The sequence below is a fragment of the Notamacropus eugenii genome, chromosome 1, assembly GCF_028372415.1.
Source record: "Notamacropus eugenii isolate mMacEug1 chromosome 1, mMacEug1.pri_v2, whole genome shotgun sequence".
Taxonomy (NCBI): domain Eukaryota; kingdom Metazoa; phylum Chordata; class Mammalia; order Diprotodontia; family Macropodidae; genus Notamacropus; species Notamacropus eugenii.
The window spans coordinates 455,130,443-455,156,937 of NC_092872.1; the positions used below are offsets into that span (position 1 = coordinate 455,130,443).

The 26,495-nt window shown below is 38.1% G+C and overlaps 1 long non-coding RNA gene across 1 annotated transcript in view; it reads left to right on the plus strand.

The window, feature by feature from the left end:
* Positions 1 to 22,280, plus strand: part of LOC140519238 (uncharacterized) — a 96,195-nt gene extending 73,915 nt beyond the window's left edge. Inside the window, exon 3 of the long non-coding RNA XR_011972140.1 lies at positions 21,810 to 22,280. This is a non-coding gene — a long non-coding RNA (uncharacterized lncRNA). The remainder of the gene's footprint in view (positions 1 to 21,809) is intronic.
* The last annotated feature ends 4,215 nt before the right edge of the window (positions 22,281 to 26,495 follow it).

Genomic DNA, 26,495 nt, shown 5'->3' on the forward strand with positions numbered 1-26,495 from the left:
GCAATCATTATGCCCAGATGCTGAAGTTCTGCCACGTACAGGCTCAGAGTGGACAGAAATACTAAGGAGGTTATTTTCGTCAGGACCTTGGACAGCGGGGGAAACAACCAAATTCCCTGAGCTGAGAGGTAGGATGCAGGTCTGATGCATGCCACTCCTGGTGCACACTCCTGCCAGAGGTACCATGTCCTCAGGGGTCTATCTAGGTACCTGAGTTCTGGCTCAATGGTGCATCTTTACATAAGACACAAGGTCTAAAATGAGCCAGCAGTTGTCCTAAATGGGTCATTCACAGGAGTTTATATAGCTTTAACATATTCATCCCTGAGTAGAGATTAGTGTTCAAAACTAGTATTTGCAACTTTTAATATATAAAAGTTTGTAAAAGCTGGTTTGGGTGTTATTGCTTGACTCTAACACTATTAATGTTGCTTATGTGTGATATTTAGGATTTATGGTAGTTACACTATAGACACTTTAAAAAACTTATTTGTCAACATACATTGAATAACAATGGATAACATTTACATGGTACTTTGACATTTGAAAAATTACTTTACATATGCTATCTCTTTTTAACCTTTTAAGAACCCTGTGAGCTGGGCCCAGAAGGTTTTATTACTATTTTATAGATGAGGAAATTGAAACTGAGAGATTAAGTGATTTGCCCCTGGTCACTCAACTAGTATGTATTCAAAGCAAGATCTGGAGTCGGACTTGACCAAATCCAAGCCCAGTGCTTTCCAGGAAACCAAAAAACACTTAAAAAAGTCCAGAGCTTTTCAGAATTGAAAGCTCTAAACTGACAGAGATGTCAAGAAAACAACATCTGTGCTTGCTTTTAAGTCATGTAAAATATTGCTCTAAATATAGTGTGTGAAAAATCTTATTAGTGCAGCTGCTTAAGATTGCACTAAGACTTTGGGGACACCCTATTTTATGATAGTTTTAATAAATGATTACAATGTTACATAAAGCAATGTTAAAAGCATCTGATAGTTAAGTTGCAGATTTTTATAACTTTGTGATTTAGTGTCATTTCAGAAAGTGGTAATGACACAATACATTGCCTTATGTCTAAAAGTGATAGGCACAGTTTTATGTGAGTATATAAGAGGAATGTAAAAGTTTTTAAAAGTTTTTTTTTTTATTTAACTTTTAACATTCATTTTCACAAAACTTTGGGTTACAAATTTTCTCCTCTTTTATCCCCTCCCCCCGCCAAACCCAAGCTTTCTAATTGCCCCTGTGACCAATCTGCTCTCTCTTCTATCCTTCCTCTCTGCCCTTGTCTCTGTCTTCTCTTTTGTCCTGTAGGGCCAGATAGCTTTCTTTACCTCTTTACCTGTATTTCTTATTTCCTAGTGGTAAGAACATTACAGTTGATCCTAACACTTTGACTTCCTACTTTTTACCTCCCTCCCTCTCCACCCCTTCCCTTTGGAAGGCAAGCAATTCAATATAGGCCAAATCTGTGTAGTTTTGCAAATGACTTCCATAATAGTTGTGTTGTATAGGACTAACTATATTTCCCTCCATCCTATCCTGTCCCCCATTACTTCTATTCTCTTTTGATCCTATCCCTCCCCATGAGTGTCGACCTTGAATTGCATTCTCCTCCCCATGCCCTCCCTTCTATCATCCCCCCCACCCTGCTTGTCCCCTTGTCCCCCACTTTCCTGTATTGTGAGATAGGTTTTCCTACCAAAATGAGTGTGCATTTTATTCTTTCCTTTAGTGGAATGTGATGAGAGTAGACTTCATGTTTTTCTCTCACCTCCCCTCTTTATCCCTCCACTAATGAGTCTTTTGCTTGCCTCTTTTATGAGAGATAATTTGCCCCATTCAATTTCTCCCTTTCTCCTCCCCATATATTTCTCTCTCACTGCTTGATTTCACTTTTTTTTAAGATATGATCCCATCCTCTTCAATTCACTCTGTGCACTCTGTCTCTATGTATGTGTGCGTGTGTGCATGTGTGTGTGTGTACTCCCACCCAGTACCCAGATACTGAAATGTTTCAAGAGTTACAAATATTGTCTTTCCATGTAGGAATGTAAACAGTTCAACTTTAGTAAGTCCCTTATGACTTCTCTTTGCTGTTCACCTTTTCATGGTTCTCTTCATCCTTGTGTTTGAAAGTCAAATTTTCTTTTCAGCTCTGGTCTTTTCATCAAGAAAATTTGAAAATCCTCTATTTCATTGAAAGACCATTTTTTCCCCTGAAGTATTATACTCAGTTTTGCTGGGTAGGTGATTCTTGGTTTTAGTCCTAGTTCCTTTGACTTCTGGAATATCCTGTTCCATGCCCTTTGATCCCTTAATGTAGAGGCTGCTAGATCTTGTGTTATCCTGATTGTATTTCCACAATACTTGAATTGTTTCTTTCTAGCTGCTTGCAATATTTTCTCCTTGACCTTGGAACTCTGGAATTTGGCCACAATGTTCCTAGGAGTTTCTCTTTTTGGATCTCTTTCAGGCGGTGTTCTGTGGATTCCTTGAATATTTATTTTGCCCTCTGGTTCTAGAATCTCAGGGCAGTTTTCCTTGATAATTTCATGGAAGATGATGTCTAGGCTCTTCTTTTGATCATGGCTTTCAGTTAGTCCCAAAATTTTTAAATTGTCTTTCCTGAATCTATTTTCCAGGTCAGTTGTTTTTCCAATGAGATATTTCACATTATCTTCCATTTTTCCATTCTTCTCTCTTTGTTCTGTGATATCATGGTTTCTCACAAAGTCCTTAGCGTCCATCTGTGCCATTCTAGTTTTGAAAGAACTATTTTCTTCAGTGAGCTTTTGAATCTCCTTTTCCATTTGGCTAATTCTGCTTTTGAAAGCTTTCTTCTCCTCATTGGCTTTTTGAACCTCTTTTGCCAATTGAGTTAGGCTAGTTTTCAAGGTGTTAATTTCTTCAACATTTTTTTGGTTCTCCTTTAGCAGGGAGCTGATCTGCTTTTCATGCTTTTCTTTCATATCTCTCATTTCTCTTCCCAGTTTTTCCTCCACCTCTCTAACTTGATTTTCAAAATTCTTTTTGAGCTCTTCCATGCCCTGAGCCCATTGGGTGGGCTGGGACACAGAAGCCTTGATTTCTGTGTCTTTGCCTGATGGTAAGCATTGTTCTTCCTCATCAGAAAGGAAGGGAGGAAATGTCTGTTCTCTGAGAAAGTAGCCTTCAATAGTCTTATTTCTTTTCCCTTTTCTGGGCATTTTTCCAGCCAGTGATTTGACCTCTGAATATTCTCCTCACACCCACCTCGCCTCTTGGTCCTCCCAGCCAGCTTTTGGGGACTGAGATTCAAATGCTGCTTCCAGCCTTAGGGCTTTTCGCAGGGGCAGGGCTGCTATTCAGTGTGAGAATTAAGTTCAGGTGGTCAGGTCGGGGCAGGGCCACCTCTCAGGCTCAGTTCCCTCAGGGGGTTTATGCACAGACCTTCCACAATGGATCCAGGCTCCCGCCCACTTGGGGAGCCCCGTTCTGCAGCCGCCTCTCAGCTTCTACCTCCAGGGGGGGGCCCGAATCATGGGGGCACCCCACTCCCCTCTCGACCTGCCAAAGAGACTCTCTCATCGACCCCCGTCACCTGTGGGTGGAGGAACTTGTGCGGCCGCTGGAGATCCCGTCCCTGAAGCCTGCTCGGGTCTGTTTCTCTTGGTGCCGTGGCCTCAGCAGATCTGGGCTGGGCTGGGCTCCGCGTCTGCAGCGCGATGGACCTTTTGCGAGAGGTTTGCAGGTCCCTGTGTGGGTGGAGGGACCCGTGTGGCCGCTGGAGGTCCCGTCCCTGAAGCCCGCTCGGATCTTTTCCTCTTGGTGCCGCCGCCGCGGCCGCTGCAGGGCTGCCCTCAGCTCCCAGTCTCGGCGCCCAGTCCACAGCGGGAAGGACCCCCCCGCGAGAAGTTTGCAGGTCCCTCCGGAACAGAAATCTCCCTCGCTCCAATATTCCGTGGCCTCTGGGTGCAGAATTCGCCATGAGTTGCTCCCCTGTAGCCGTTCTGTGGGTTGTGGGTTCGAAGCTATGTGTATGTGCGTTTTTCTACTCTGCCATCTTGGCTCCGCCTCCTAAAAGTTTTTTTTAACAAAGAATTTCTATTAGTGGAGGCAAAAGTTATGGAGCATTAGGACAGCATAAGACAGACTGCATCAGAAAATACATTTTAAGCAAAATATTCATCAAGTTTATGTGCTTTAGATAGCAAAAATATAATTAAAACCAAATAATCCAGTCTAGAGGCTTTGAGATTTGAGTGATTCATATGTGCAACTCTTGACCTGGATTAAGTTTGGCTAGAAAAGACTAGGTTAGCAGATGGTGAGGCCCTTATAATATGCCCCTTGTCTGTTGGAGCAGAGCAAGGCTCCAGAAGCATAGAGAAATGCCTTACATAAATGCAGAAATATCATTTATATGTATCTACCCAGAAAACTTGTGGGAACTGGAAACTTGTAGCACCCTAACACTGAAAGCAAAGGGATATAGAAGCACCTAGAGACCTGAGAAATAAAGCTCAGCACTGTAGTTAGCCTGGAACGGTAATAACATGATTAAGAGGAACAAACATCATGATCCTCCATGAATTCAGAGATGGAACAAAAGGAGATGTAGAAGTTTAAAATAACTTGCTTAAAATTGATGAGCTCCTGGTAGATCTGAAGAGTAAAGTTTTGCCCACGTAATACCAAAGCAGGTCAATTCTGTCTTAATTAGCCAATTCATAAGATCAGCTGCTTACTATAATGTAGTTTAAATTGGTAGTAACATTTTAAAATTTTCATCCAACATTTGTTTTGACAACTAATATGTCAATTTTCTTGACACAACTTCAGTTTTTTGGAGTGCTCTTTTCCTTATGTAGTATGCTGGTGCGACGCTGTTGACCACAGACAGGGCATTTAAAAGGTTTTTACAACGTTCCAGATACTGTAGTAAGAGCTGGGGATACAAACACAAGTAAGCAAGATGGTCCTTCTTTAAGGAACTTCCATTCTAAGGGGGGAAGACAATAAATAAATGGGAGCTGGAAAGAAGATGGGTAAATGGATAGAACAACATTGTATAGAGAGAGCTGGGAAGATTATTATGTAGGAGTATTACTTCTAGAGTTCATTATTTCTGTTTGACTATATTACAAATAACAAACTTTCTCAGACTTTACTATAACCTTTTTTTTTTTTTTTTTTGGTCCAGAGCTGAGATTTAATTGTTGTGGGGAATTCTCAGTGTGGAAACTCCTTCCACCAACTTAGATTTGCAAGTTATGTCTAACTCAGAATCTTAGACAGTTGCCTGAAGCACTGAGAGATTAGATGTTTTGATCCTGGTGTCAGACAGAATTTGAACTGATATCTTCCTGACTCCACAGCTGGTGCTCTCCCGAAGTGATTTTGTCTCTTTTTTCTCAAATTCTTAGAAATGTTTTGAATTCATCTGTTGATCTGGGCAATAGGAACTGGCCCATGTTACTTTTCTTAATTCATTTTCTTCTGTGCACTAATTACTTTTGCCTGGCAGTGTAAGATTTGAAAATTAATTTATAATTAATTCTGACACTAGTCTAGTCCTGGCTCAAGTAACAGTGATAAGGATGAAATAAAGTCTTCTTTCATTCTTTAAAATACTAATTCTGACCTTTCTTCCGATGTATTTTTTAAAAAATTCACTTGTCACCTATAGCTCATTGTCTAAATTAGTGGATAAAATAAATGAACACTTCAAGCAAAATAAGCTTGGACTGCTTCCAAGAGTATGGATAATTATGAGCACCAACTACATTATAATAAAGTCAAGGGAGATTGGTTTGTTTTAAAATAGAGACAAAAAGGATATAATATATTACAGCTAACATTAAAAAAATTGGGATTTGCTATACAAGCATTATGTCCAAATTCTCATTCTTTTGAAGCTCCAGAGGAATTTAGACTCCAAGGATGGATTATTTTGGGTATAATAGAGATTTATTTGATAAATTCTAAAATGCCATTGATATATCCCATATTTATCTCTGATTTTTTTTTGTTAATTGAGTTTAAGGCATTCATTTCTTGTTTTTGGAGAGTCTCTTTTGATTCTACCTTCCAGTTAATAGGTGACAAAACCACCTACCTAGATATTCTTCCTTCATTTCCTGCAAAGGAACAGCAGTCTCCTTTCTAGGTCACAAATTTTAGTATATCCAAATTAAATGAGTAAACAGTGGTCATTTTTGTCTCAATTTTAAGGTAAAAAAGGAAGAGAGATAGCATTTAATTTCTAATATTTTTCTTTTTATATTTAAAATATAGCAAAGCCCTTATTAAATTAATAGCACATTTGTCTTCAGTAGTTCATTTAAAAGGTAAATGGTCTTAAACTAGCATTCATATGATTGTTTTAATAAAATTTCACTATTTCTCTTATGAAGATTCCTAATTCCATGAATGTTTGGGTGCAATGGCCAAAAGCCCCCATCTCCCTAAGCCTCTGCACTTTGAATATCTGTGGCCATACCACATTTTTGAGATATATTTTTCTATTATAGAGTAGTTTCTGTGATGGGGCACATTTTTCTATAATAGAGTAGTTCTTTCTCATTTTATTTTTCTTGAGGATTTTCTGAAGACAATATTTGGCAAAATCTTCTAAAGAGTTAATGTTAACTTAATATATGCAGATATAATATATGTATATGTATGTATTCACACATACACCATTATATATACATATATGTTGTGTGTATATGCATAGACACATGTATATTTACATGTACATATACATTTGTGTATGTATACATACTCACATGCAAGTATATATGTGTATGCATATACACACATATATTTATGTGTATATATGTACATATACACACATGTATACATATGCATATACATACATGTATACATATACATATATATATATATATATATATATATATATATATATGAACTGAGAGAGAGAGAGGGTGCACACCCTCCCCCCATCTCAATTTGAGGTATCTGGTTAGGTACTTCCAGATTGAAGGTATTTTATTTGAAAACCATAACACATGAGCCCCAAGTGATATGTTGTACTTTGACTAGTCAGCAGTAGATTATGCTGATTTCATAACAAGTCACCTTAAATTGCAATGCAAATGCATATAATATTGGACTTGGCTAATATGTTGGTTAGTTTTGCTGAAATGAATTTTTGTCTTGATTTTATTTTTTTCATAAGAAATGACTTTCTGGAAAGGGGAAGAAAGAGGTATATACTTGGAATTAAAAGTGATGTGAAACCAAAAATTTCAATAAAAAGAAGCAGCCACCTTTCTGTCACCTAAGCAAAAGAAAAGAAAAAAGGAATTCAGAAGGGAATGCAAACAGGGCATGTTTTTTAATACTTCCTTGTTAAATGTAATATATACTTTCTAAAAATAAGCTACACATAGCAACTCACAGTTTTATATATTATCTTCTTTTTTGTCCTCTGTATGTTGAAATGCTTGTGCTTTTTGTCAAATTCATAGTAAAAAAGAAATATTTTGAAAATATCATTGTGAATAAAATAAACATTTAATGTTTTTTTCCATAATTCTTGAGTTCATTCTTCCAAGAGTACATATGCTTTTAGTGAGAATTTGTTCAATCATTTCAGTTGTGTCTGACAATTCATGACCTCATTTAAGTTATCTTGGCAAAAATACTGGAGTGGTTTGTCATTTCCATCTCCAGCTCATTTTACAGATGGGTAAACTGAGGCAAACAGGGTTAAGTGACTTACCTAGGGTCATACAACTAGTCAGTGTCTGAGGCCAGATATGAACTCAGAAAGATGAGTCTTTTTGATTCCAGGCCCAGCATTCTATCTCCACTGAATCATCTAGCTACCCTCTTAGTGGGAAGAGTGGAGCTTGGTAGCATATCCACATTTGTGGATAAGAAGGACATCTGTATGTAACATAATGTACATACATACATACATATATACATACACACACACACACACATATATATAGGGAATGCATGTGACTAGGGCACATACATGGAGAGGCAACTCATACTCTAGACACTATAAACCTGAGGATGTCAGTATTTGGCACATGTGGTGCTTAATAAGTACTTTTTGATTGATAATCTATCAATAGTATTGCTCTGTCAGAACTTGCCTAGTTGTTTTCGCTAGTCTCCACCAGATGTTGCTCTTGGCTGCTCTCAGCTACATGTTGTTCTCTACTGCTCTCTGCCAACTGCTGCTCTGCCAGGCACCCCTCTCTGCCTGCCCTGTTAAGAATTATTCTCTACTGCTTTCTACTAGACATTGCTATCACTTCATCAAGTCCAGTTATTTTCAGTTATCTAAAACCCTGAAACAAGATTGAGATTCTGTGGTTATAGTTTTTTTTAATACCTGCTCTTTTAGCCACCTCCATTACTTGTGTGGGGAGGAAAGTATTGTAGTTACTAAGCCTATCTCCTGTAAAGGAAAGAATACAGGTTCTTCAGCTTCCTTCTGTGTCCCAGGAAACATTTAAGCTGAGATGCTAATTTCAGTGTTGCCTGCAACCCAATCCTCCAGCTATTGGAGGTTCTATGATGTGGGCTTCTCTCTCCACCAGAAAATACTAAGTCTCCTCTCATCCAACGCTCAATCACTATCTTTGAAGTTTGCTTCAGGGGGGCGGAGTAGAAAGATACACATATGCTAGCTCCTACCCCACAGCCCATAAAATACTTGTAAAGAAGAACTCTCAACAAATTCTGGAGCAGCAGAAGCCACAGAACAACAGAGTGGAGAGAGACGTGAAAAACCAACACCAAAGGTCTGTTGTGCACCAGACCTGGAGCAGAGCCCAGCCCTGCCTTGGTCACATGGCTCCGAGAGGGCAGATCTGAGCAGGCTTCAGGGACGGAATCTCCAGCAGCAGCGCAGATCCCTCAACCCACAGGCACCAAAGGTCAGTGAGAGGATCTTTTTGGCTGGCCAAGAGGGGAACGGGATGTCCCCATAACTCAGACCTCCTCAGGTAGCAGTAGTAGAGGCAGCAGCAGATAGGGCTCCCAAAGCAGTCAGTAACCGACATCCATTGTTGAAGGTCTCACCGTAAACCCCCTGAGGGAACTGAACCCTGTGTGGTGGCCATGCTCCCACCTGAGCAGCTGATCTTAATCTCACACTGAATAGCAGCCCTGTCCCTGCCTAAAGCCCTGAGGCTTGGGAGCAGCTCATTTGAATCTCAGCCCCCAAGTGCTGGCTTGGTTGAGCTGGAGGCCAGAAGGTTGTGGAGAGGAAACTCAGAAGTCAAGTAACTGTTGGGAAAATGCCCAAAAAAGGGAAAAAAAATAAGACCATAGAAAGTTAATTTCTTGGGGAACAGGTATCTCCCCACATCCTTTTGTATGAGGAAGAACAAGGCATACTGTCAGAGGAAGTCAAAGCCTCAACCTCCAAAGGGAACTTAAATTGGGCTCAGGCAATAGAAGACCTTAAAAAACAAGTTAGCAGCTTACTAAAGGAGAACCAAAAAAATGCTGAGCAAAATAACAGCTTTAAAAAGAGGCTAACTTATTTGGAAAAAGAGGTCCAAAAAGCCAATGAGGAGAAGGAGGTTTTAAAAAACAGAATTAGCAAAATGGAGGAAAAGGTTCAAAAGCTCACTGAACAAAATAATTCATTGAAAGATAGAATTGAGTTCAGGGAAACAAGTGACTATGAGTTAAACTAAGCAGTTAGTAAACAAAACCAAAAATTTGAAAAAATAGAAGATAATGTGAAACAACTCATTGGAAAAACAACTGACCTGGAAAATAGATCCAGGAGAAATAATTTAAAAATTATTGGACTAACTGAAAGCCATGATCAAAAAAAGAGCCTAGACATTATCTTCCATGAAATTATCAAGGAAATCTGCCCTGATGTTATAGAATCAGAGGGCAAAATGGATATTGAAAGAATCAATCGATCACCTCCTAAAAGAGACCCAAAAAGAGAAACTCCTAGGAATATTGTGGCCAAATTTCAGAGTTCCCAGAGGAAGGAGAAAATACTGCAAGCAGCTAGAAAGAGAAAATTTGAGTATTGTGAAAATACAATCAGGATAACACAGGATCTGGCGGCTTCAACATTAAGGGATTGAAGGGTTTGGAACAGGATATTTCAGAAGTCAAAGGAACTGGGACTGAAACCAAGAATCACCTACCCAGCAAATCTGAATATAATTCTTCAAGGGAAAAAATGGTCATTCAGTGATATAGACGACTTTCAAGAATTTATGTTGAGGAAGAAACCAGATCTGTATTTAAACATCTGGCTTCCCAAGACAAGAATCAAGAGAAGCATGAAAATGTAAACAGAAAAGAAAAACCATAAAAGACTGTCTAAAGCTGAACTGTGTACATTACTCCATGAAGTTTGCTGCAGTTTTCTCAGTCTGGTTTTTCAGCCAATAGTTTAAAAGCTTTCTGTCATTTGCAGCCAAATTCTTCCTCAGCTCAGGAACTATTATGGTTTCTTTTCTTCAGCCAGGTTGCCTCAGGAAACATAGGAATCTAGACTGAGATCAAGCCATCCCTTTGACCTCTTCTTAGTTTTCATGTGTTAAATGATTATATTTTTCAAAACTTTATTTTATTTGGGTGTGTTTTTTTAACTCTTGAGCTGAATTGTATTGCCTTCCCCTGGGTCTTGCAGTTCAACTACTACCTCAGTTGTGGTCGGAAACCCATTTTGGAGTTTCTATATCTCCAGGTAAGATAAATCTCTGTAGGTATCTATTTTCTCAAGTGGAAAAATAATTATGAGACATTGTTATTAGAAAACTTTTAATTTTACTCTAGCAGTCCCTTTGTTTTATGTATGCAAATTGCAACTGCCGTATTGGCTAGAAAATTCTAAAAGTCTGACCTGCAATGAACAACTATTGTGCTAGTTATAGAATTCTGAGATACATTGTTACCTTTCCCACTTCCCCCAGCAACATCTCACTGCCTGATTCCACCCTCCCCCCTTCCCAAACACACATTTATAAAATTTGAAAGATAAAATGAGGCCAAATCAAAGGAAAAAAAGATTTCATTTTGTAGTAGGGTCTCTAGTGGCTAGTATATTCTAACCCTTAAGCATCTTTAGTAAAGAACCACGAATTATTTGTTTATGTTTTACACAAAGACCTATCCACTCCATAGCTATTGTTTGAACATCTGTTTAAGGTTTGAGCTATAAAACAAAAATTTATCTAATCATTTTTAGAGTCTTTTAGAATGTGGAAATCGATAGAAAATTCTAATCTGGTTACAGTAGTTGGCCAACAAAACACAACTATTACTATGAGCAAGATTTAAGATATATTATTTGATTCCATTCTTTTATGTATAATAGGGTGTCATCTAAACACTTCCTGGAGTGCAAGGGAAACAAAACTTCTGTATTTTTCTCTGTATTAGTGAATGTCTTGTCCTTCCTTACAGCTGTGCCCTAGTTTGCATTGTTACTGGAGAAAGTTCAGGGGCACTTAAAACATGACTAACGAATACCTCTTTAAGATATGTAGTAGACCCCCCCCAGGAGTACTTCAGGCTGTTTTCACAGATAACACTACAGGGTCTGTGTCCCATCCACTGATACTTGTTCTGTTCTGGGTCTGAGTACATATAGCTTGGAAGGATGGGCTCTTACTTGCTCTGCCTAAGCTGAGTTATGGAGAAGGATTAAATGAGATACTAAATGTAAAGTGCTTTGCAAACTTTAAAGTGCTATATAAATGCTAGATATTATCATTAACAGCAATAAATAACAATGGTGGCAATGTCAGGAATTGGCTTTATATGTTGTATAGGAATGCCGAACACATTTATGTGGTCAGAGGATATGAAGTTAGTTTTCAGATGAAGAAATCAAAGCTATCTATAGTCATATGAAAAAAATGCTCTACATCACCATTGATTAGAGAAATGCAAACTAAAACAACTCTGAGGTACCACCTTACACCTATCACATTGGCTAATATGACAGAAAAGAAGAATGATAAATGTTGGTGAGGATGTGGGAAAATTGTGAAAATAATCCAGTCATTCTGGAGAGCATTTTGGAACTATGACCAAAGGACAATCAAACTGTGTATACTCTTTGATCCAATACCACTACTAAGTCTATATGCTAAAGAGATCATAAAAGGGAAAAGGACTTACATGTGCAAAAATATTTATTGCAGCCCTTATTGTGGTAGCCAAGAACTGGAATTTGAGGCAATGTCCATCAACTGGGGAATGGCCGAGCAGGTTGTGGTATATGAATCCACTATATATGAATGTGTTATAAGAAATGATGAGCAGATAGATTTCAGAGAAACCTGGAAAGACTTATATGAACTGATGCAAAATGAAGTGAGCAAAACCAGGAGAACATTGTACACAGTAACAGCAGCATTGTGCAACCATCACCTTTGTAGACCCAGCTCTTCTCAGCAATGCAAGGGTCTAAGACAATTCCAAAGGATTCATGATGGAAGATACCATCCACATCCAGAGAAAGGAGTGATTGAGTCTGAATGCAGATCAAGGCATACTATTTTCATTTTCTTTGCCTTGTTGTGTTTTTTCCCTTTTGATTTGTTTCTTCTTTCACCATATGACTAATGTGGAAATGTGTTTTGCATGATTGCACACATATAACCTAGTTAAAATTCTTACCTTTTAGGGAGGGGAAAGGAGAAGGAGGGATGGAGAAAATTTATAACAAATTTTTTTAAGAAATGAATGTTAAAAATTGTATTTACATATAATGGGGAAAATAAAATACTATTTAAGATGGAAAAAAATCACATTTAGTTATGGAGGAAGTGAGGGTGGGAGGGAGGATGGAAGTTGGAGAAGAATGATGCTTATCATTTTCATATATGTTTTGGATGAACAAATTTTATTTTAATACAACACCAATACTTACAACCTTTCTGTTTTTTTCCAACAACAAGCATTTCCTGAAAAGTTATGCCAAATCACCCAGTAGTGTGGTTGTGACTGATCATGCATGTTATTTTCCACTTTGAGAGTTTACAGATTGTTAACAGAAAGGAAGGAGATGTGCTTAGTCACTGGGCAAGTGGATAGAGTTAGTGATGGACTTGGAGGCGGGAAAACCAGCGTTTAAATCCTACTTCAAATATTCATTGACTCTGAATAAGTCATCAAAACTCATGAACCACAGTTTCCTTATCCCTCAGATGAGGTTAATAAGAGTACCTCCCACCTCACAAGTCATTGCCAGGATCAAAGGAGATAATCTATTTCAAGTGCTTTGCAAACCTCAAAGCATTTTATAAATGTGAGCTATTATTATTGCTGTATGTTACTAATAGTGTCTACTGTATTTGACCTGGATTTTGTTGTCAGACCTGTCATTTTGTTTTGTTTTAAACATACATGTTTTACTGAGACATTATTTTTACACCTCTTTCACTTCTTAAAGACTTTCTTCCTTCCTCATCTCCCATGTCATATGTACTCTACTAGCAGAGTTAAAACAAACCAATACAATGGTGAGCATTATCATTTTAAAGAAATTATGTTTTACTTAGATATCACGATTTTATTTATGCTTCGCAATAGGTTTTATTTGTGATACTAAATTATTTACTGGATGAGAAGCACAATGTACTCACAGTAATGAAATTGCAGCTGTAGTGAGTATTGAGGTACTAAGAGGTATTATTTATGAATGAAGAAAATATGGCTTAAAAATCAGTGAATTCCCATTTCACCAAGGTTTAGACAGACAAGAGGTCTAACCCTAGAGGTGTAGCCTTTGTATACTATTCATTGTGTGCAGTAAGATTTAAAACACCAATTCTTCTTTTACTTTCTAAGCAGTTAAGTCTTTTTGGATCCCTCCAGTTTAGAGTGCTCTCTCTCTTCAAACTTTCCTAGAGCATTTTGTCACAATTTCTCCTTTGCGGCATCATGTTCTACCTAATAATATAGTTCTGTATGCACATGCCATATTCCCACCACTTTGCCATTAGATTATGAAGTCTTCAGGCAGGAGTAGGTTTTCATCTTCTTATTTCTCCTACCCAACACAGAGTTTCACACATGCTTGATAAATGTTTGTAGAATTTTAGATGACCATTAAATTGGCATTTATTTATTTATCTATTTATTCATTTATTACCATTTGTTGCTATGTTATTTTCTTTTTTAAAAAATTTATTTATTTATTCTTAGTTTTCACCATTCACTTGTGTAAGATTTTGAGTTCCAAATTTTTTCCCTATTCCTCCCTTCCCCCACGCTAAGACAGCATGCAATCTGATACGGGCTCTACATATATATTCATATTAGACATATTTTCACATTAGTCATGTTGAAAAGAAGAATTAGAACCAATGGGAGAAACCACAAGAATGAAGAAACGAAAAAGAGAGGGCAAACAGTATGCTTCGGTCTGCGTTTAGACTCCATAGTTCTTTTTCTGGGTGTGGATAGATGTCATGTTATTTTCTCTCTAAAGTGGCAACTCTGTGTCAGGAGATATGACCATAGAGTTAAATTTGGAAGAGACCTTAGAGGCTGTCGAGTTCAACTGCTTCATTTTAGAGATGGTGAAACTAAGGCATTAAGAAGGGAAGTTACTTTCCAAGAGTCACACAATTAAGTGTAGGACTGGAGCCTGCATCTTTCTGACACAGTGTAGTGTCCTAACCACTAGGGATTGTACCACACTGCCTCTCCTGCAAACATGGGTTTCAGGATGATTCTGTCCACAGAGTGAAGTCTCTGTTTCTGTTTTCCCGTTGAATTAAGAGGTATTCTGCAGCTCAGACACTATAGAAAAGGCCAAGGTTGAAGCAACTTAGTTTTTAAAATTAGTTTCAAAATGGATTCCTTATTGTTCAGAATGAAATGTCCCAGCCCCAGAAACAGTGGACTGGATTTGCTGTGTCCATACTTTTCTCTTTATCTCAATTGGCAGACCTAGCTGTGAGAAATGCTGCAAAGTGGGCCTACACTTCAGCAGAATCACAAACCACTTTTTGCTCTGTTGCTCTGCTCTTAGCTGATTTTGAAGGCTTATGGAATACCGAGTATGCTTATATTTGTTGTATAGAGAAGCATGGCCACATTCATATGAAAGAGAAGTAGCTCCCTCACCATGTCAGAGTATTATGAATGCTCTAGTATGTGAATAGAGCAGTCTTTTTAAACTCAACAATATTATTGCTAATAGTAGTAATAACTGACACTTTTAAGTTCGCAAAGTACTCTCCTTATAACGTCCCATGAATATATTGGTACTTATTCTTGTCCTTATTTTTGAAGCAAAGCTGAGTAACTTTTTCATGGTCACATGACTAGAAGGTATCTTAGTCAGGCCTTGAATGAACCCAGGTCATTGCTATAATATCTAACTTTCACTAATTTTTATGTTGTAGCCAGTTTAAATTATATTCCAAAATTTATTATATTATATAACTTCATGCCAGTGTCTCCACACTTTTTAAATCATGTACCCCAACAGTAAAAATTTGTTAAGCATGTACCCCAATATATTAATTTTTACTTTTTAAATTATGTATATACACTACTGTGCTAAAATGACATATATTATAAAAGTTACACAAATAGAAATTAAAAAGAATGAGATAAAGATAAAATCCTGTTTTGAAAATGATGTTTTACTTGTTAATGCTCCAAACCCCTTTTTACTTCTACTGAAATGTTACTGTAATAAAGATATTTTAGTAAGAGCAAGGTGATTGAATAGGCTTCATTATTTTTGAAAACATTAGTTTAACTGTGTGATGCAAAGATTCAGAGGCCTGATTTTAGTTTATTTTGATACTTGGTTTTAATGGTTGTCAACAGCAGAAAAAGATACCTCATAAAGATATGTGGATCAAAATGTAAGAAATGAGTCCTTGGCTATGCTTACTAAACTGTGATGCTCATTTTTCAATTCCATCCGTCAATTATGCAAAGACGTTTGTTGAAATTTGGCTACTAAATTTCCATTTCTTCTGATGTGAATTGGTTCTCTTAAACAAATCAGAAAGTGTTGCATTTTTATAGTTTTAACAAATGGGTTCAAAACCCACTGAAACTCTTGATTTTGGAGATTTAAAAATATGTTAGAAGAGTCTGTTTCGCAGTTCTGTTCTTTTTTAACTGTAGATATAAGAATTTTTATTGGTGATACAGTTACAAAATTTCAGTATCTCAGAGAAGAATGAGTAAATATCTAGAAGGAAAGGGTGTTTAAAGTGTCAAATGTTTTCAAAACATCAAGAAGGATGAAAATTGAGGAAAGTCAATTAGACTTGGCAATTAAGGGATCATTGGTAACTTTGAAGACAGCAGGTTCAGTTGAGTAAGCACTGAAGGATAAAGAGTAGATTGAGAATGTGGGAGATTGGAAAGATAGAAATGGGGAATGTCAGAAGTGGGGTATATTTTGGGGAAGAGAACTGTGATGGAGATTGTAACTCATCCATGTCTGTTCATCCTGTGGGATTCACTTTATACAAACCTAAAGTGAAAAGTTGGGAGATGAGATTCTCATTCATGCCCTGGTGTTCAGAGGACACCCAGATGAGAGGTGCATGCTATGAGCTCAAGATGATCTGAGGGAATGGGGGTAGGGAATTTTGACTGCACAGCTATTGGTGTGGGTGTTTAAATTAAAGTTAGGTTATAAACAATCTAAGGGGCAGACATGAGGAGCAGAAAGGGGATATTAGGAACTTGAATATCCATGGGAGTCCAAGTGGCAACAAGGAATTATATCTTAGGAAGAGATGAAAGAAGTAGTGAGGATGTATTGGAGACAAGTCTCATGACTGGTTATCACAGGGACAATGAGATTCAACCTTATATTTATACCATCCTGGGTCATCTCCAGTCATCCTGATGAACATCTGGGCCCTGAATTCAGATGGCTCTGGAGGAGAAGTGAGGCTGGTGACCTGCACAGCCCTCCCTCACTCAAAACAAAGTCAAGTTCAAGTCATGTCATTTCTCTAATGGCATGGTCTTCTTTGGCAATGAAGGATGAACACACATATACCATCTTATTGGTCATCCCTTGAAGTCATGCCATGTCCTACTGGGGTGTGTGGCTCCCATTTTGGTTTAAGCTGTAGAAAGGATCTGTGCAACATAATTTGACCTTAATAACTTAGGACTGTGCTTATGTGAAAATTAGCTGACTATGATTTAACACATATTTAGTGGGTGCCTAGAGGGACCACATAGTGTAGGGGGAAAAGTTAGACTTCAAAGTGGGAGACCTGGGTTTGGAATCCAGCTCCAACACATTCTGGCTATGTGACTGTGGCTAAGTCACTTAATGCTCTGGGGCTCAGTTTGTTCATCTGTAAAATGAGAATACAGTGAACACTAGGTAATACCCAGAGTCATTGTGAGAGAAGTATTTTTTGAATCTTAAAGTGCAATATAAATGTAAACTAATTATTAATATTTTCAGGTACTCTGAAGGATATTTGGAATACAGAGGAGGTATAAGATCCTGTCTGATATATACATATATATGTCTGTCTGTCTGTCTGTCTATCTATCTATCTATCTGTCCTATGAATGAGAATATATCCTACAGAGCGTGTTCAGTTCCTCTGCTCACATGCTGGCTCAGTGCTGAAGGACTTGGGGGTTTGAGGATGATGAGGCAATTTGTCCTTTGGTCTTGTAATAGTGAGCTCTGGGCACATTAACCTGGACTCAAACTGTCGCTTCCCCTTAGGGCTCTAGGGGTTCCTGGAAGAATTTGGGGCAGGAGTGTGCTGGTACCAGCTCTGACCAGTTTTCAAGAGCTTATTGTTAAATTGTCAGCATGAGCATTTGCATCTGAGACATGGACAATTGCTATAAATTGGGGCTTGATTTTACTGTTTTGTTGATTGTCTAGACCAGGGGTGGGGAATCTGTGGCCTTGAGTCCACATGTGGTCTTTTAGGTCCTTGGTTGTGGCCTTTTGACTTGGTCCAAGTTTTCCACAACAAATCCATTTATTAAGGGGATTTGTTCTGTGAAATTTGGATTCAGTCAAAGGGCCACACTTGAGGACCTGATCATTCGTAATAGCCCCTTTCCAACTTAATATGCAGAATTAGTTTAGGAAAAGAGGAAGGACTTACTTTTCTCTAAGATTTATTTGGAAGTTTGAAAAGATAAGTCTAAGCACAGTTTGTGAGACAGATTATGGTGGATGAAGGTGATCATGCTGAATGACATTGGTCATTTCAATAAGGGAGGAGGGGAACTCATTTGCTAAAAGAGCAGGGATAATGGATTTGATATACAGTGGAAGTTTGGAACAACCAATGTGAGAAGTACTTTAGATGAGAGAATCAGTGAGAGAAAAAGGATTACCCAGGATCTCTGAGGCCCAGGCTGAAATACATTCCTGAAATGCCCACTTCTCTCCTTCAGAAATTCATTTTTGTTCCAAGAATAAGAAGCCATTCACCTGAACTCTGCCCTCATTTTGTATGGCATATACTTAAATCTCCAGCCACCTCACAGATATATTTCTTGGTCCTGTATTATCCACAGTAAATTATGAAGCATCTGTGGGTAAGGCAGCCTATATGATGGCCCTATATTTGTGCTGTTATAAGTCCAGGGGCTTACTTTGGGGGTGGGTTATCTTTTACTCCCCACTTCTGTACTTTTCAGAGCTTTGCAGGTGTTTGATTAATTAAACAGAAGAACCAGAGAATTCACATGGAACTTTTAAATATCCATTAAAGCATGTTGCCTTTATGGGATCAAAACTAGGTGACTAATGATAGAAAAGATTTACTGAATTAACTTCAAACTGCTCTCTAACAGAAAAATGCCCCTTGTATTTTGTGCCCTTGTAGGTGTGCTGTGACTCACCAGAACAACTACTAAAATGCTGTGTCTCTCCAACAGTGACTAAATAATAAGACTGGTGTGTGGCAGTGTATGTTTCAGAACTCTAGTTACTTCTGCCTGTCCTTAGGAATGAGAATAAGATCCAGTCTATTAACAAAGGGACCTGTAAAAATGTAGGCCTAAAAATAGTTATTGGACAGAAGGTAAACTACAAAAAAAATTTCTAAAGTGAATATTCTACTTCTGAAGAGCTCTATAATAATTATATGCTCCTTAGAAGTAAACTCTTTTGAGAGGGAGTATTTAGCTTATTGGGGCAGCTAGGTGGTTCGATGAATAAAGTGTTGGGCCTAGAATCAGGAAGATTCATCCTCCTGAGTTTAAATCCAGACTCAGAAATTTACTAGCTTTATGACCCTGAGCAAGTCAATCAATCTTTCTGCCTCATCTGTAAAATAAGCTAAGGAAAAGGCAAACCATTCCACTGTCTTTGTCAAGAAAATCCCAAATCTAGTCACAGTCAGGCACAACTGGAAAATTACTGAACAAGAACAAAAAGAAATTAACTTGTTAGATTGCTATGCTATCCTTCTTCAGGATTCTGTCATATTCTCTTGCCTAGCATTTAAGTCTTCCATGATCTAGCTATAGTCAACAAAAGCCATAACTAAGGTGGGGAGGGTGGGGCTTTGACCCCTGTTGTTGGCAAAGCTTGCAACCTTTCAGCAGTGTAGGAACAACTGCACTTAGTATCTAGTAAGCAAGAATAATTATACAGGAATAATTATATAGGAAATTATTATGTAATTCCCTATATAATTATATAGGAAACTACCAGGAGGCACACGTAAGGATAGTTTGACGCAAGGTGAGCTCCTCCCTGGCCTGGCCCAATTTCTCAACCTCATGGGTGGCTTTGAGATATCCTGGGTTCTCTGCTGTAGCCTCTCTGCACTCAACCAATGAAACTGAAAATATGTTTCGTGCCTTTTACCTTGAACATGTTTTGAGTTGATTAACTCAGAAACACAAATTGAAAGTTACAATTCTCCAACTTAACCTCCCAACTGTATCTATCACTGTCACAACCCCTTTGTTGCTGGTGTATTTATTTACTCTCTGCCCCAACTGAAAAGTGCTATCTATGTGTACTTGCTGATGGCCCTTAGAGAGGTACTGTACAAATAGCTGATGTTTAGTCAATACTTATGGAATGGATAAAGTCTTTGGGGAGGCCAAACATTTCTTTGTTTATTAGAATATTATAGCCAGTTACTAAATGAGAGATAAGCCGTTTGTTGTCTGTGTGATTGCATTTTCTTTTCTAAGATCCATATGTGTTTCACATAACTGCGTGTGAGATCAACCACAGAACAATACTGTGAAATAGGTACTTAAGGAATTATTATCCCTATTTTATAGGTGGTGAAACTGAGGCCAAGGGAAGTTAGGTGACATCCTCATGGTTGCAGTTAATACAAAGGAGATAACCCAAAGTATTCTGACTATAGGTTCAGCACTCCACCCACTAGAATGTTTCCTCTCAAATTGTCTTTTCCAAATTGTCTAGTGCCTGTTATATAGTCAGCACTTAATAGTAAGCTCATTGATCCAAGGTAATGGCCAAGGAGTAATTTATTTATTTGATTTTCATAAGCAAATAAGATACTTTCACCATAAAACAAATTATCAATACATTGTGGTGCTGTGGTAACCTTCCATGTTGTCCCCTGTTAGTGGAAGGCTATCTGTGTTGGTACAAATTAATTTTTGGCCAGTTTATTTCAACATCAGAGTTATCCTCTAGTGGTAATTTTAGGTCATATTCCTGAATAGATCTCTTCTGAAAGGTTCTTACTGCTACAGTGGGTAAAATCAAAGTTAATTCTAATATGTAAATGATTGTCCCTTGAGCCATGGTAAAAAAATAGGCACCATTTCATCTTAAGGCTAGTTAACACAACCAGGTGATTTTCTCTGCTATATTCCTTCCACTTTTCTTTCTCTCAAATTTTATGCTTCTTGATGTGGCCAACTGTAAGGCACCTCACAGACTAAGGGGTCATACCCTTAGATAGTTCTCCTGTTCCACACCTGAAATGATATTTATTTGAGCATAATTTACAAAGAAGGGTCTCCAAATGCTCATATTTGGAAATTATGTACTCATTGTTTTGTGCACTGGAACACTACAAAAACTTCATGAGTGAAATCTCTAGCAATGCCAAAGGAATTGCTCTAACTATCCATCCTATGGACACTTGAAAAGCTCATATTGCCTGGATTATGACATGCAGCTGGATGGACAGCCCACTGAGTTAGTACATTTGTATATTTATCTTGAACAACAGCTGCAGATGAACAATATGTTCATCACACAATTAAGTAGGAAGGAGAGATTGGGCTCGATCCCATGTGGGAAATTGGACAGTGTAGCCATTGAGTCCAAGTTATTCATTACTATTGAGCCCCCAAAAACAAAAAACACAACTTCATCTTTTACATCGATATTCTTCCAGTGATGCCATATAAGCTTAAAACAATGAATCAGTTACATCATGACGAGAGATAATGTATGTCAATCATATACAGCACTGGTACAGCAGAGGTATAGTTTAATAATATGATATAATAACAATAATAATATAGTTTAATGGGGAGTTTAACCTAGAAGCTCTTGAGCACTGGATGGATCCTATATGAAGAACTTACTGAAGGGCATGCATAAGAATTGTGCAAATGTATAGAGGGTTTTGGGTTTGTCCAAATATCAACATCACTTATTTTATACCCCAATATACAGGATATTCCTTGATCTTCTCATAAAGAAATGTGGGTACTAGGACAAAGAAGAACTATTTTTTCCGCAAAGATGCTTTTGGGTTAAAATGGAAAGGGTAGAAATTTTATCTTACACCCGAACACCTTATGTCTCTGAGCTTACAACAGGCACTTCTGTTTCTTTTGTTTATTTTTTTCCCTGATCTTAGGTGACTGAATATTCTGAGAAGGCAATATTCAAGAGATGGAGAGAATCATCAGAAGTCCCATCAACAACCAGAGTCAGTAACGGTGCTCATTAGAATGAAAGTAGCTGACAACCGAGGAAGGACCTACAGACGGAGATGAGAAGACGATCATCCAAGAATGATGGTAGTTTCAGAGATTGTGACCACTTGTGAGGAAGAAAAGCACAGGCTACAGCTTTAAAAAAGAACTGGTTCTTGGAGCCCAGCAGAGAGCTAAATGCCACAAAATGGGGGGAAAGGACTCCCTTGGCCACGTGTAATCTGTGCATGTGTGCCTTACTGCCTTCATATGTTAAGTTTGAGCCCCTTTTCCCCAGGGACCTCAGGGACCTCATGTGTTCAAGGGAAGAGTGGTGTTCCATTTTGGAGAGATTGTCTTATAATAACTTCTCTTGCTATATTTTCTCAGTACACCTCTTTTCTAAAAGCTAATGGAGTTTTGGCTGATTGATCATAGGAGCATATTGGGTGGGGGTTTATGAATGACAGTACTAGAAATCCCAGCTACTCAAGATTATCACTAGAAGCATGAAGAGAATGAATAATTTATTACCCTTTGGAACTCAACCTAACAGTATGAATGTGAGCTATAGAGGCAGCACAAAGGCAGTGTTAAACATATTTTCAAGATTAATGTAAAAATATCTTATGCCACTTATATAAATTGAAGGAAGAGACAGATTTTCCTTCGAATCAACTAAGCAAATATTTATTAAGACCTATACTGTGAAGACACTGTACTAGGTGCTACGGATACAAAGACAAAAAAAAATACCTGACACTAAGGGGCTTGCATTTTCCTGGGGACATAGAACAGATACACAAGTAAGTATGATCCAAGGTATTTGGGGAGAGAGAGAACCAAAGACTGGATAACCAAGCATCAGGGACATTTAAGAAGGTTGAGAGAGAGGATATTGAAGAGAAGTTAGATGAGATGATCTCTAAAGTCCCCTTCACCTCAGATTCTAATTTATGTAGCATTTAAGGCAGTCCAGAGGAGGCAGAAAAGGGGAAAAGGGAAAAGGGCAAACCAAGCAATACTATGGCACAAGGCTGAGATTGGAAGAGGAACCGAGGATAAAGTAAAGAAACATCTAGAAAGGTGCAAGCAATAGAAAAGGAAACTGAAAACCTGATCTTCAGGTGCAGAAGCAACCTCAGCATTCCCAGCTCTGAACTGATATAGGTTTTATCTTGGAAACTATTCCAATAGTCTTATCCCTTTTTGGTCTCTGTTCTCATCCAGAGTTTACTCTAAGAAATCTCAGACTTTAACTTGGATGGAGCTTATCTCTAGTTGTTTACAGATATGAGTAAAAGAGTCCTCAACCTTTGTATACTACAAACAAAGCAAAAATCTTAATGGAATCATTGTACAGTTTCCTAGTACACGTGGAGAACTCCACTAGGAATGAAGCCACAGGCTGCCACATCCTGCCTACTGATTTTTTTTTGGTGTAAGACACCAGTTAGATGGCGCAGTAGATAGAGTGCTGGGCCTGGAGTCAAGAAGAAACATCTTCCTGTGTTCAAATCTGGCCTCAGACACTTTTGTGTGACCTTGGACAAGTCACTTTACCCCTGTTGGTCAGTTTCCTTATCTGTAAAATGAACTGGAGAAGGAAATGGCAGCCCACTCCAGTATCTTTGCCAAGAAAACCCAATATGGGGTCACAAAGAATTGGACACAACTGAAAACGACTGGACAATAACCATCACTCCTACCTTTTGACTTGTCTCAGGGACCTAGTGAGTCTCTGGGACCAGAAAGCCTGTAGGTGCTAACAAATAGTACATCTCTTGATTGGGAGAGAAGCTAAAGGAAACCTATCATCTAGTTACAACTTCAGCCCAGAAGGATGCTGACAGAGGTGAACAACATGATATTCAAGTTCATTGTCTAGACCTTCAACAGGGCAACAGTTTTGTTGAGAAATTTGGTTGTTCAAGGGATATACAAGTTAGCAAATCAATGGAAAACTGCTCTAAACCTATTTGTGGAAAGATTGAGCAATCTATCTGTTTGCAAAATAACTCGAGAGACTAATGGGTACTCTGTAGCCATGTATTTATAACTGAATTAATTGACCTTCCTGATGAGATGGTCTAAACTGATTGTCACTCACCTCAGCCAACTCTAAGCAGAAGAGAGCTCTTGCTAGCATGTAGGACAGTGCCTGGCACATAGCAGAAATTGAATTGAATTGAATTGAAGCTTTATTGATTGACTGACAGTCATGCAAAAACTGCATGACACAGATAATGGCACAGAAACATAGATCAGACGTGGTATAAGTCAGTAGCCAATTCAAATAATAGGAGATTAAACTCATAGGCAGCACCTTTTCTGTCTAGTATTTTAATTGTAGAGATTCCTAAGGGATAGACACAGCCCCATAGAGCATAGTCACATTCCTAGCCAACCAAGGTCCTCTACTAGTTCACATTTAGGAAGGCAGGACTAGTTCTGATGAAGATTAGGATACACCCATAGCATCGACTTCAATAGGTGGGGAGGCCAGGAGGTAAGCAGATCCAGGAGAGCTAGGCATGCCTGACTACTGACCAGACTAATTTGCAGTGTCCCAAGAGAAACTGAATAAAGAGTTATACATGTAGCCAGACGATAATGCTAATTTATGCTCATGTAACATGTGCCTTGCATATAATTGCATACATTTATTCATATACATATAAATTGCTTCATGTTTTAATATGTTTATATTTTTATGTTCAATTTGTTGTTCAATCATTTTTCAGTCATGTTCAATTCTTTGTGACCTTATTTGGAGTTTTCTCGGCAAAAATATTGGAGTGGCTTGCCATTTCCCTCCCCAGTTCATTTTACAGAGGAGAAACTGAGGCAAACAGGGTTAAGTGACTTTCCCAGGGTCACATAACTAGTACGTGTCTGAGGCCAGATTTGAACTCAGGAAGATGAGTCTTCCTGTCTCCAGGCCCTGCACTCTATCCACTGCATCACCTACTTGCCCCTTTTTAATGTTCATAATCATGTTTATTTATACTTTTGAATAAATATTATGCATGCATTATAGTGAGCTTTTGTTTCATCTTGCCCAGAACAAGGCCTCTAAGCCCCTGCCCTACCATGTCCTTACTCTCCTCCCTGGACTCTGGCCATCATGCTCATCTCTCGGAATTCAGAACTTAGGATTCCACTCTTGGGTCCTCTGGCTCTGAGAGTTAAATTTTCATCTTTTCTTTCATGAGACGAGACCACCATGCTATTTCTAGATTATCTTCCAACCATTCTACCATGCTTATACATCCTTTTCAGCTCCCCTTCATGTGTTGTTTTCTCCCATTAGAATGTAAACTTCTTGAGGGCAGGGTCTGTTTGGCTTCCTTACATTTTTATCCTCAGTATTTATAGTAGTTCTGTTGCAAAGCAGGAGCTTAATAAATGCTCTATGTTAATTTATTATCTATGAATAGTTTTGCCATATGTTTATTTGTACATAGGTTGCTATTTCTGTACACTCTGTTCTTATGTAGGCCTACTGATGTTAATTTTAAAAACTTTTTCTTGTTGTTATACATATTTACTTATGTTCTGTAGAACATACACTGTTGTGACACATGCATGAATTATATCCTGCATATATCTGTCAAGCAAGGGTTTGCATTGTGCATGTTTATTGCATGTTCATGTATGGTTCCAATGAATGGCACCCTAAAGTAATTATCTGGGACTTTGGGTTAACCATTCTTTTACCTTTAAGTGTTCATGTTTATGTTGATTCTTGGTTATATAATTCTAGATGTCAGGTGTACTATGGCTGATTTTGCAAGGGATGGCAAAATTCCAAAGCCTGGGGAAGAATGGATCAGGTAGCATCTCTCCAACTTGGAGAAATGGCATGATGGACTTTGAAGTTCCCCTTGTCAGGATGGAACCTTGCCTGGGTTGCTATTTTGAGTGAAAGTGTAACAGGGTAAAAGGAGAGTTCTGGTGTAGGGATTTTAGTTTTTGGTTTCATTTGTGGTTAGACATGATGCAACATGAAAAATATAAATGGAAGGAGAGAGAAGGAGAGAGACACCCTAGCAGGCATTTTATAACTCAAGTTCGCAGGCTGAGGACTGAATATAACAGACAGCTGGCCCCCCATATCATCTAATGCCTTTGCATATTGGGATTGCTAATTAAAAGTGTGGTTGGAATGGATTATAGAGACTGGCTGAACTTTTTATCTCTGAGAACAGGCAATACTTTAACTCCCTTTCCCTCAACCTCCCCTCCCTTTTTTTGCCTAAAGTGGCAAGAGATTTACTCCAAAAGTTTTATGTTCTTTAAATGTGTTCATAATTCTCAATTTAATTGCTAATTTAAAGCCAGCTCAGTCTAGATAAAAATAAAACCAATTTTAACTGCTTTTGGATTCATATATGTCTTAATTTCAAACAGGAGATTTATAAGTGAGAAAGGAGACAGTGAATGGTCTATGGCACATAGAGAGAGACAGAGAGGACAGATGTTCTTTGTCTAAAGGTTCCAGTGGAGGGAATTCTTTTCCACAGTCTCCTAAGCTAAAATCATAGGAGAATATTATGGTTTTGATTTATTAATTTTTAAAATAAACTTCCCAAAAAGCAGAAATAAACTTTTTTTTTTAATGCTCT